The sequence below is a fragment of the Coptis chinensis genome, chromosome 2 (assembly GCF_015680905.1).
Source record: "Coptis chinensis isolate HL-2020 chromosome 2, ASM1568090v1, whole genome shotgun sequence".
NCBI lineage: Eukaryota > Viridiplantae > Streptophyta > Magnoliopsida > Ranunculales > Ranunculaceae > Coptis > Coptis chinensis.
In genome coordinates, this window is record NC_141457.1 from 19,337,643 (window position 1) to 19,348,902 (window position 11,260).

The 11,260-nt window shown below is 38.1% G+C and overlaps 1 long non-coding RNA gene across 1 annotated transcript; it reads right to left on the reverse strand.

The window, feature by feature from the left end:
• Nucleotides 1-7,091: 7,091 nt before the first annotated feature.
• On the reverse strand, nt 7,092-8,074 carry LOC147515244 (uncharacterized). Its single transcript, XR_015213399.1, has 3 exons — nt 7,962-8,074; nt 7,528-7,585; nt 7,092-7,417 (listed from the first exon to the last, which is right to left on the reverse strand). It is a non-coding gene; the product is annotated as an uncharacterized LOC147515244 (long non-coding RNA).
• Between the last annotated feature and the right edge of the window lie 3,186 nt (nt 8,075-11,260).

The window sequence follows — 11,260 nt, forward strand, 5'->3', positions numbered from 1 at the left end:
ATGTTGTTAGGTTCTAAAAGGTTATTTTTTTGTTGCGGTGGTATATTTGGTGGCTCAAGATGATTTCGCTATGAAATCAAAAGGATGGAAGCGAAGATCGATACTTCCTTTTTTCGATAGCATTTCATATATCTTTAACTTATATTAAACTGAACCTTGTAAGTAATAAAATTAAACCAAGTAATATTCTTTTTGTTTTAAGAATGAAAATTTGCTTATGAAGTGGATGTGATTCTTTGTTTAAGCCCTTTCTCTTTCTTTGCTTTCTTGTATTATTTGGAAGATCCAAATGCAATATGACTAGAAGCAACAACTAACCTATCCAATATCCTTGAATACTTGACACCACCCCTATTTGTATTAGCTTTAGAGTCGTTTTAACTGCTTTAAATGTGCAGCTACTCTTATGCTTAGCAGTTCAAGGAGCTAAATGTGTTTGATTATGTGTTGCTGCAAGTCCAGTTCAAGGAGCTAAATGTGTTTAATTAGGTGTTAGCATATTCGGTGAACTCTGTCAGAGTTTGGTGAACTCTATCAGAGTTTTGAACTCTGTCAGAGTTCGGTGAAGTAGCATATTCGGTGAACTCTGTCAGAGTTCGGTGAAGTAGCATATTCGGTGAACTCTGTCAGAGTTTTGAACTCTTTCAGAGTTCGGTGAACTCTGTCAGAGTTCAGTGAAGTAGCATATTCGGTGAACTCTGTCAGAGTTCGGTGAACTCTATCAGAGTTCGGTGAAGTAGCATATTCGGTGAACTCTGCCAAAGTTCGGTGAACTCTATCAGAGTTTTGAACTCTTTCAAAGTTTTGAACTCTGTCAGAGTTCGGTGATAAACACATATTCGGTGAACTCTGTCAGAGTTCGGTGAACTCTATCAGAGTTTTGAACTCTGTCAGAGTTTTGATGTTTAAGTTATTTACACTGTTTATGTACATTGGGATTTTTGACTGTTTAAGTTATTTATATTTTTAATTTTTTCGATTTATAGAAATGGAGACAGAGACATCAATGTTATGTTTATCCAAGTTCAAAATAAATAAATCATTAAATCAAGCAATGAAGTTATGAACTTATTGTCTCTCCTGTTGATATCACTAGATTTTTATTTGAGGCCATATCGACTGGAGTACTACTTGCTTGATTCAAAATAAATATATAGCTCGCTTTTCGTAAGCTTTCTATCTTTCTATTTTTTTTTTTTTTTTTTTTTTTATAATGTTATGTTTGATTCAATTCTTTTGAATTCTAGACACCCATTTTGTACATGCAAATCATAGTAGGAGTGCTTTAACTTAACTAAACTAATTAAGGTCCCGACTACCTACCGATCTACCCAGTACGGTCTCTGCATGGTCGTAAAGGCTTCTTTCCAACTAAGAATTTGCCATGAAGATCATGCAAGTACAAAAGATTAAAAGTTTTTGGCATTTTAGTTTATGTTGGACGTCCCAAACTAGCAAGAGAGACGCCAAAATTCATTAATGTGTATCGCCGACACTGTACTTGCGTCAAACTCAAGACCACGTGGCTGCATTTAACTTGCATCTATGCCATATGCTCGAATCCAACTTAATAACTGATAGCAATTTTTCTATAATGCCTCCTGATATATATATATATATATATATATATATATATATATATATATATGCAAAGTAGATGCATTCGACTCTACAGTTTTCTCTGACTTCTTGATCTTGATGTGTTATGTATACAAATATGACTTTAATAGCTTCTACACTCAGTTCATATTCATTAGTTTTTGAGTTAGAGACTTAAGATCGAGTATTGACAGTTGTTCCCCTTTGATGTTGGTCTTTCTTCGTTCCTCCACTCGTGAGATTATGGCCCTTTCATTTTCCCCATCGAGCTTCAGCTCTTATATTGTCTTTTTCTTATGCCGCATCGACTATTTTCGTTTTACAAATGTGCTTCTTTTTTCGATGTTCATTATCTCCATGGCGGCTTTAAAGTTTTACATGAGTCGTTTTCGCAAAGTTTTCCTAGTCGATTTCGCATGTTTGAATTAGATTGGGTTTTTTTTGTTAGTGTGTGGAGGGGGGATTTAATAGAGGAGTATAGTTTGCCTAGATAGCATGCACACCTTAGATATAGATTGGCATGCACACCGCCTTATTTCGTTCTTTGTTTTTTCACGTTGGTATTGCAACAATTTGAATTAGTTGAATGTCTTATCTTTAACTCCTATTTATTTTGTAGCAATGCCTTGAACAAAGAATGTGAATGTGAAGAATGCAGCAAAAAGTGTTTTCACGGGTGCTAAGAAGTTGTTAGGTGGGGGGAGTAGTAGTTCGGGTCGCGATGAGGAGCCTGAGAAAAAGAGAGGAAGGAGAACAACCACTTCGCATCGGTTAAGTAGAGGGATCGGAAAGCAGATGATCCCAGTAATGTTGTAAGTGGTGTAGAGTTAGGAAATCAAAAAAGAAGAAAGGGGACAGTTCTGAGTGATGTAGATGTAGATGTAGATGTATATGTAGATGTATATGTAGATGTAGATTTAGATTTAGATGTAGATGACGATGACGTAAATATGGATCGTGGGAAGAGTGTAGTTCTAAGTCATGCTGATAGTGAAGAAGAGGGTGTTGATGATACAGAAGAGGAGACTGACGAGGAGGAAGAGGACGCGGAGGAGGAGGAGGATGATGAGGAAGTCCATGTACCTGTACCTCCAGTGAATATTGTGAGAAAGTCTAACAATGACATGGAGTTCAAGAGAGGTGTTTATGGAGGTGGCCCTTGTGTGTCACATCTGTTGTATGACTATGCACGATTTGCGTGGCTCGCGATGTTTGGGAGGGGCAGGTAATATTATCATATAGTGTCTATTAGTATTTAAATTTTGTATTACGAAACTTGTGCATACATTAATACTAAGTTTTTGTTGTTTTAGGCGGAGCGAGGGGTGTTGAGTGCCATGGGCACCTAAACAAGTTGGTACAATGGGATATCATCGGAGAGTGTTCAGACTATTTTACTTTTCACGTGGAGCTTCAAAGGATCGGCTTATGTGCTCTGGTCTTAGGTGTATACAGGCATCAAGATCCTGTGTTGGTCTCTGCGTTTGTGGAGAGGTGGCATCCAGAGACCAACACGTTTCATATGCCGTGGGGCAAGATGACAATCACATTGGACGATATTTCCCAACTCGTAGGAGTTCCGATCAGAGGCAAAGCAGTGACTGGGGACACTGATTTGACCTTGGAACAGACAAAAAGACTCCTCCACAAAGATCTTGGCATACCCATGGATAAGATAGATGCGGAGATGAAATCCAATAAGTTCACTTCCAAAGTTAGGATGGATTTCTTGATGAAGCAGTTTGCTGGGAAGGTAACAGATGAAGATTTACGTGATGAAAATGGGGTTATTGTGAAGAAGGCGTCAACCCAAAAAGAGGTGCAGTTTGCTGTGAGAGCTTATATGTTACTTTTCTTTGGATGTACTGCTTTCACCGACACGTCTGGAACTGCAGTTCCCGTTTGTTATCTGAGACTGCTTTCGAAATTTGCCGAGATTAGAGACTATGCGTGGGGTGCAACCTTACTGGCTTACTTGTACAGGGGTCTTGGGACTGCCACAAGTGCGAAGGTGAAGGGTGTTTCAGGTTATTTCACTCTCCTACAGGTATTAGTTTTTTTGTTTTTCTTTTCAATGTCAATTTTATCTATCTATTACAATATTAACTGGGTGTCTATATTAATGTAGGTATAGATTTATGAGTACTTCCCAGTGTTCAGGCCATACCCAAATGAGGACTATCATTTGAGCATGTCCCGTGCTCATAGGTACTTCGATTATTTCGATCTTTTATGCTAGCACAACAGCTGCATTGAAGCATACCCGAGCCACCATTGATAATATGACTTGTACCGATGTAAGCATTTTTGTATGTAAATAGTTTTATTTATTAATTGATATTATTAGTATGTGGTTAATGATTAATTTCCTCGATCATATGCTATTTGACAGGTTAAATGGTATCCCTATGTTGAAGTCCGAGCTACACGGCCGGTGGATGAAATAACATTTTTCGAGGGATTTATATGCTTTCTTGATAATGTCGAGTAGTACAATATTTCGAGGGTTGTGCGTCAGTTGGGTCATATGCAGTTTGTACCTTCAGATCCCCCAAGACCAAAGACCTCGACGCGAACTACTTCCAGACGCGGGTATGATGTGAAATTTAATATTGTGTCTTCCTACTGGAGTAAATGGCAGAATCACTTAATTTAACTTGAACAATGAGGACCCATTCCGTCTTATCCATGGGAGTGTGTTAGTAGATACATGAGTTGGTACGAAAACAATAGTCATATTCGAATGATAAACCCTGATCATCTTAGTCACTACTCCCTACAGAGTCTTCCATATCATAATCTGGTGAGTTAATATCTTACAGTGTTAATTTTTGTTTTGTTTTGTTTTGGTATTTTATAAATGTAAATGTATATACTAATGTAGTTTTTCGTTTTAATTTTGACAAAGACCCGTCCGTCGATGAAATTTCTCGCTTGCTCAATCAAGGCCGCGCAATTGGGTGGATCATGCGATTCAGACGATATTTAACGAAGTTCATGGAGGCATACAATTTAACCTGGTGCAAGTTCATTGGCGGACGATATCGTGAAGGAGCATATGATTTAAGTATGTTGAGTTTTGTTAGTTTATGGTTTAGTGGTTAGTTTGGTCAGTTTACCTACTTTTATCTTGTGTTGGGACGAGTGTTGGAAATAGAAATGGTTTGTTTGTCAGTTATCAATGGTTTATCAGTTCTCAATAGTGTTTATAAGTTCTCAATAGTGTTTATCAGTTCTTGTATTATTTTTTTAGAGTTTTAAGTGGGGAAGTGGGAAGTGAGGGTGGTTTTGTTTTTTGTCTGGTAGATAAAAATGCTCATGCATTATTACCTGCGATCTTCTGAGTTTATTGCGACTTGGAAATGAGGGGTATTGATTCCAAGATTCTTTCTTTCTTAACTCGATTCTTTAGCAGACTGAGAGTTGTAAGTGTACCTGTGTGTCTTGGAGCTAAAGAAAGAGTTAGGAGATCATTTTAGTTGGAATTTGTGTTTGTTTTTTGGTGGGTTTTGCTTTACTTTTCAGTTTGTGTTAGTTGAGATGATGCGGGGGAGTGTTTATTGGCATTTGAGATGATCTTTGGTTTTGCTTTTACTTTTCAGTTTGTGTTAGTTGAGATGATGGGGAGTGTTTATTGGCATTTGAGATGATCACGGGTTTTGCTTTACTTTTCAGGTTTGTGTTAGTTGAGATGATGCGGGAGTGTTTAATGGCATTTGAGATGATGCGGGTTTTGCTTTACTTTTCAGTTTGTGTTAGTTGAGATGATGGGGGAGTGCTTCTGAGTTGTATACTTTTTGTTTGAGATGATCACGGGGAGTGTTTATTGGCATTTGTCTTTCTTTTTGTTCTTTTGAGAGTTGATCATGACTTAAGTTCAAGAGTTTTCCAATCAATGAGGTTTCTAGATTTGGTGTTGGATTTGACATATGTGGTAGTATTTATCTTGATTCATGTGTTTTTATTGGGGGGTAATTAGGCAAATGGTGGTGGCGGAAGATGGTGAACATGAGGAAGCAAGTGGAGAGGTTAGTTTTTCATGGGACCTTAATAAAGCGGTTTGATTTAACTTTGCTTGGTGATCTGTTTATTCAATTTTTGTTTTTGCAGGGAAGGAGATAAAGAACAAAGAGTTAGATATACAACTAAAGTCAGAAAGTTAAATTGGAAATCTCTTTGTAGTCAAAAAATGTTATGTTAGGACTCTTTTGTAAGTGCAAGTTATTGATATGTAGCAATTTAGCTTTATGTTCAGTAATTCAGACAATGTATTTCACATGGTGTCACATTGTTGAAATATGAAATGATAGTGATCTTGCTTTGGACTTGTCATTCTTTTGATGTTCACCTAAGATCCTAGGGTTTTTTGGTGCAAGATCTAGTAAAACGGCATGCCAAAGAATGCCCTTTGGTTATGTTTCCGCTATTAGCAGGCATTGATTTTAATAGGACGTCTGCTGTCAGTGGAGTAAACAGTTATACTACTTACCAGGGCTGCGCGTCTGTGCTTTGCTTAGATCTCAGTTTATATCCATTCAATGGCTCTTCTTGTGCTCTCCGACAACTTGCGCATTTTAATTTGTCACAGCGAAGTATCTCTATTAATAATCTAATGCAGAACACAAAAATCCCAATGTTATCAACAAAAATCCCAATGTTATTTGCCAAAACACAAAAATCTAATGCAGTACGCAATGTTTTTGCCAAAACACAAAAGATCTGTTTTTTTGCCTCTTGAACGGTGTGGTCACACCATTTGGGACTAAGTCCAAACGGTGTGGCCACACCGTTTGGGACTAAGTCCAAACAGAGGCCACACCGTTTGGACTTAGTCCCAAACAGACACGTCATTTTTTTATGCAAGTTCAAATCCAAACGATATGGCCGCACCGTTTGGACTAAGTCCAAACGGTGCGGCCATATCGTTTGGATTTGAACTTGATAAAAAATGGCATGTCTGTTTGGACTTAGTCCCAAACGGCATGGCCACACCGTTTCGGGTTTTTTATGCAAGTTCAAATCCAAACGATATGGCCGTACCGTTTGGACTTAGTCCCAAACGGTGTGGCCATGCCGTTTGGGACTAAGTCCAACTCCGAAACGGTGTAGCCATGCCGTTTGGGACTAAGTCCAAACAGACACGCCATTTTTTTTTATCCAAGTTCAAATCCAAACGATATGGCCACACCGTTTGGGACTAAGTCCAAACGGTTAGTCCCAAACGGTGCGGCCATATCGTTTGGATTTGAACTTGCATAAAAAAATGACGTGTCTGTTTTTTTGCCCCTTGGCCACACTGGTCAAGAGGCAAAAAAACAGAAGTTTCGTGTTTTGGCAATTTATCAGTTGAGCTAAATTTTGTTGATGTTGATTGATGATCATATGAGTTGAGGTAAATTTGTTGTTGACAAACGTTGGCATTATACTGGTGGTATAGTATCTGCATCAATGCATCATATCAACTTACGGAACAAAATTGCAAGTGGGTGCGCTTGTGTAACAACAGTAACATTTATAATAAGCACATCAAAATGCTTTATGCAATCCCAAATATTATTGTTCTGTATTACAACATTTAAGCACATCAGAATGAATTAGCAACAAGTATAGCCTGCCTGCACCTAGCTTTGGCTTGTTCAAGCCTTTCACTCCAAGTTTCAGCTCTCTTCAACTTCTCCACCTTCTTTCAACACTTCTGCTTCTTCTCTCGCTCTTTCCACGACAATTTCTCCCGTTGTAGCTAATAACTCAATTTTGACGCACTTTCTTCGAATGGTGCATAGTCAAGGTGGCAGTGATACTGTGGCATCTTGTGGAACTGTAGCAGTCAGAAACATAACCGCAGAGAATGATGAAAAGACTGAAGATCGACTGATGCAAAGTCGAGGGGCTGGAAACGAAACGAGATGAGTAGGCAGATATTTTTACCTAAAGCAAAGCTTTGCCTCCAGATTCTCCATTTCTCCTTGAGCCATACTTCTCTTTTCTACAACATCAATGAGATTAGAACTCAGTCTAATTAAACTCCCCAAAAGTAACCTAAACTAGCAATATTGAACTTTGAAAATAAAAAGGGAGAAAGAAGTTATCAAAAAAAGCACCGGTCTATCATTATGATGTTTCCTATCTAGAGCCTAGCAAGCAACATTAGATACTATCCAATGGACATAATGATGCAATAATAGAACACAACCCTCGACACAGTTCAACTTAACAACACTTGATAAAACTCTAACAAGGCTGCCATATCTAAACCACTCTTAACAAGTCCAGACATCAATGAAGTCCATGATGCGCAGATAAAATATCATTAGAACTAGTGAACAAATGAATCAAAGAGTTTTGAATAAAGCTATACTTACAATCGACAGATTACGTATTATTTTTCTCCGGACAATTTCTCGAGTCATGGTTAGCAATCTGTCCACATCTGTGACACTTTCTTCCTGAATTGTTTAGGGCTATCTCTTTGGGGATTTCCATCTATCCGCTTTCTTCTTCCCCTCCCTTTTGTTTGAGAAATGTTGGGATTCAAAATCAATAGATGAAATAAAGACCGAATTAAAATAAATATTTATATCAAATTAAACACCGAATTAAACACTAAATTTATATCAAATTAAACATTCAAATAAAAAACTTGTGATGTATTAACCGAAGGTATCAAGGCTCTGCGAATTGGAGGCTCGCAATTTTCTGCGTCTCCTTCAGTAGGAAGTCTCATTAAACTTTGAAATTTCAATAGCCATTTCACCAATCTTTTCAATAAAATATGAATAACCCTCAAAAGTATCACGGCGCGATCGTAAGCCACTTGAGAAGCAACCTTGATAGAATGAGCCACTCTCAAAGGTTCATTTGAGACATTCAGGACCACAAATCCGATTATCAAACTCCGCTCTATAAGTGTTAGCCTTTTGCATCCACCGCGTCATTCTAAAATGGTTTGGAATCTCTTCAATCTCAGTAAGATAAAAAACCTTTAAGATATGACCACAAAGCAAACCCATAAACTGAAAGTACTTGCATTCGCTAGATCTCCCTCTAAGGTTCCTCTATCGAAAACTCACTCTCCAAACAGAATTCTTCAGCCCGGGTCTCTCCATTTCACCATGTAGCTTCCGGTTCCATACTGTCAATCTGTTCCCCATCAATTTTTACTCCATCTTTGCCTTTTCTAGTTGCTCTTTAAATTTATTGAATATTGAGATCATTATAGACCTTCCTCAGCGGCATGCATAAGGAGGAAAGCATCGTTAGGCACAATCCGTGAACTATGCTCGGTCGCGGTAATCGAATCTCTTTCTTTCCTAGCAAGCAAAGCCAAAGACTTCTCATTACCATGTACAAACTGCATAAAGCGTGAGTCGCCGAATTGACAAATTGGTCATAATGAGCATTCATTGATTCACTTCGATTCGTGTGCATACCCAAAAAAAGGTGCCACTGAGATAACAAGGAACCCATTCCTCCCGCATTGAATATATCTCTGTCAACCAAGGATTTTCAGACAACTCATACTTCTCAATGATTATACACCATCTTCTCTCAAAATCAACAATCCTATACGAAAAAGAAATAGTGTTCTTCAACTCAGTTACCAATGTCTCAAATTTGGTAAATGACATCTTCTCTTGGAATTTTTGCATAATATGCCAAAGACAGTAACGATGACGAGTACTAGGAAACACTTTGAATTGGCAATGGCTGCAGTCATCTCTCTATCTTGGTCAGTGATGATTGCAGTTGGCGCACGACCACCCATGGCTGCAAGCCAGGCCTTAAATAGCCATATGAATGTATCTTCTGTCTCATCAAGCAACAATGCGCAACCAAACTGAATCGACTGATAATGATGGTTGACTCCAGTAAAAGGGGCAAAAGGCATGGAATATGCATTGGTACGATATGTGGTATCAAAAGACACAACATCCCTGAAATAGTCATACTGGCATCGAGACCTCCCATGAACTCAGAAAAAGTTCACCGCAGTCCCATTTTCATCTAAATCAATAGCGTAGTAGAACCGGGGATCTTTGGACTCTTCTGCATAAAATATTGCAGCACGGCAGTTGCATCACCTTCTTTAGGCATCTTTCTGGTCAAACCACAATAATGGTTCCAACAATCTTTCTGTGTAAACCCAACTTCCTCTCCATGGAAAATAGATGCCACTTTCCCAACAGATAAACTGTTATCACTAAATATCTCGGTCAAGCACTTCGCTGCTTCAGGCATATGTTTGTTAGTTTTCATGCAAATTCTCTTCAATGGGGTCACCAGACCGTGACTATGGTCATTATGAGCAACGCTGACCTCATATATCTCTTCATGTATTCTTTTCTTAATACGAATTCTAGCTTGGCAACCACACCGGATAGTTGATGTATTTCTTGATCGGACTTCATCTCTCTTGTTAACCCCTTCACGTGAGCAAACCAGTAAACAACCACTAACCAAATCCACCTGATTTTGTTGCTTGGAAGTCTTCCGAACACAAGTCTCAAATCCCTCTTGTTGACCATACTCTTTGTAATAAGTCTTTGCCTCGTCAACACATGTAAAAGTCATTCCTATTTAAGGAGCAGCTAATGTTTGCGTGCCTTGAACAGGGGCTTTAGTAGACGAAGACCCAACTACGTCTTCTTCGATATTGATTGATGCCTCTGTCTCCATTTCTATAAATTGAAAAAATTAAAAATATAAATAACTTAAACAGTCAAAAATCCCAATGTACATAAGCAGTGTAAATAACTTAAACATCAAAACTCTGACAGAGTTCAAAACTCTGAAAGAATTCAAAACTCTGATAGAGTTCACCGAACTCTGACAGAGTTCACCGAATATGCTACTTCACCGAACTCTGACAGAGTTCAAAACTCTGATATAGTTCACCGAACTCTGACAGAGTTCACCGAATATGCTAGTTCACCGAACTCTGACAGAGTTCAAAACTCTAATAAAGTTCACCGAACTCTAACAGAGTTCAAAACTCTGAAAGAGTTCAAAACTCTGATAGAGTTCACCGAAATTGTCGCCGTCTTTAAACGAGGGTATCAATCATAACTATAATCATAGCAACCTAAATTAAATCAAAATTCAAGTTTTTATGGTATAATGACAATCCAAGTGTCAATTAAAACGTTCCAATAGGCAAGCACCATAACCAAAAGTGCATTATAGTAATTACATATCTATCAATTCTATCCACAAAGACAGTCAAAAGAAGTTTAAATTTGAATTGATGCAACTGGTAGTTGAATTGCCAAATGATACCTGTCCCTTCTCTGGCTTGCTGCTGGTGTAATTGAGATGTAACGACACTCCAAAAGCAAAGCAAGGTTGGTTGTTTTGTTGGAACTATCCCATTTGGACTTTGGTTTGCATGTAAAGGTCTGAATTGCCGAACTCGTGATTCAATAGTGTCTTTTCGTTCTAATTAGTTGAACTTGCATCTAAGAACAAAAACTGATCTTTCTCATGCTCGTTAAAATTGGAAAAAGAAGGTTCCCTCAGATTAGTCGATCCCTCTCTTTTTTTTGTAGATCTGGTTTTTTTTTCTTTTGTTTTTGAGAAGATGAGAAGAAAAAGACATTTTTACCCCCACTTGATTGGTTAGAATTTGGAGTGTTAGATCATGAGATCTTGAGGTGGATCTGAC